The sequence below is a fragment of the Camelina sativa genome, chromosome 18, assembly GCF_000633955.1.
Source record: "Camelina sativa cultivar DH55 chromosome 18, Cs, whole genome shotgun sequence".
NCBI classification, from domain to species: Eukaryota; Viridiplantae; Streptophyta; class Magnoliopsida; order Brassicales; family Brassicaceae; genus Camelina; species Camelina sativa.
In genome coordinates this window covers 1,796,278-1,797,808 of record NC_025702.1, presented here as the reverse complement: position 1 = coordinate 1,797,808, position 1,531 = coordinate 1,796,278, and positions in this window count along the sequence as shown.

The following is a 1,531-nucleotide window of genomic DNA, read 5'->3' as shown; positions in this document are numbered from 1 at the left end:
TATATATATATATATATAAATTCTCACCTGCTCCATAACATCATCCACAAAAATATACATAATTTTAGAAAGTTTATTAGTTTACCAAGAATATTTAAATTATGAATACTTGTAATTTGTTTAAAAATTGTTTTAAATATGTTTTTTGGATATTACAAATAATAAACTTTTAAAGGAGGTTCAAGTAGTTCAGGACATCTTAGATGTCACGCAGTCTGATGTGTTATTAAAAAAGGAGGAGGAGTTGATCCGGGATCTCGAGTTGGTGTTAGAGCAAGAGGAGGTAATCTGGTTTCAGAAGTCAAGAGAGAAGTGGTTCACCTTGGGGGATCGGAACACTAGTTTTTTTCATACCTCTACCATCATCCGCCGGCGCAGGAATAGGGTCGAGGCTCTGAAAAATGATGCTGGAGTATGGTTGACTGATCCACGGGAGCTTGAAAACATGGCAGTGGCATACTACAAGAGGTTGTACTCTTTAGCGGATGTGGACTTGGTTGTTGATGGATTACCACGAGGAGGTTTCTAAGCTTTCACCTGGGATGAGAAGCTCAGTCTTAGTAAACCTATGCTGGCAGAAGAGGTGAAGAATGCTATTAGTAGTATGGGGGCCTATAAAGCTCTGGGTCCAGATGGATATCAACCCATCTTTTATTAGAAGTGCTGGGACGTTGTTGGTGAATCAGTCATTAAGTTTGTGTTACAATTCTTTGAGACGGGAGAGCTTCCATCGCGCCTGAATGATGCTTTAGTCTGTTTGATTCCCAAGGTGGCCAAGCCGTAGAACCTTACACAGTTTCGACCCATCAGCATGTGTAATGTTATATTCAAGATTATAACGAAGGTAATGGTGACACGGTTGAAGCTGGTGATCTCCAAGTTGATTGGTCCCTCCCAATCCAGCTTTATACCAGGACGTCTAAGTCTGGATAGCATTGTTATTGTTCAGGAAGCAGTTCATTCGATGAAAAAGAAGAAGGGTCGGAAGGGTTGGATGCTATTAAAGTTGGATTTGGAGAAGGCTTATGATCGCATAAGGTGGGACTTTTTGGAGGATACTTTGCTTGCAGCAGGTTTCTCGCACTTATGGATTAAGTGGATCATGCAGTTGTCACAAATCCGTCAATGAACATATTGTGTAATGGAGAAACCACAGAGTCTTTTCAACCTTCTAGAGGGCTGCGTCAAGGGGACCCCTTGTCCCCTTACTTATTTTTCATGTGTTTGGAGCGCCTATGTCAGATGATTGATAAAGCGATAGTGGGGAAACAATGGAAACCGATTAGGTTATCACAAGGTGGACCTCTTCTTTCACACATCTGCTTTGCTGATGACCTCATTCTTTTCGCTGAAGCTTTGGTAGTGTAGATAAGAGTTATTCGGGGCATTCTGGAGAAGTTTTGTCTTGCTTCAGGACAAAAGGTGAGCCTTGAGAAGTCCAAGATATATTTCTCTCAGAATGTATCACGGGATATGCAGCGATTGATATCAGTGGAAAGTGGTATTCAAACAACGACGGACCTGGGTAAGT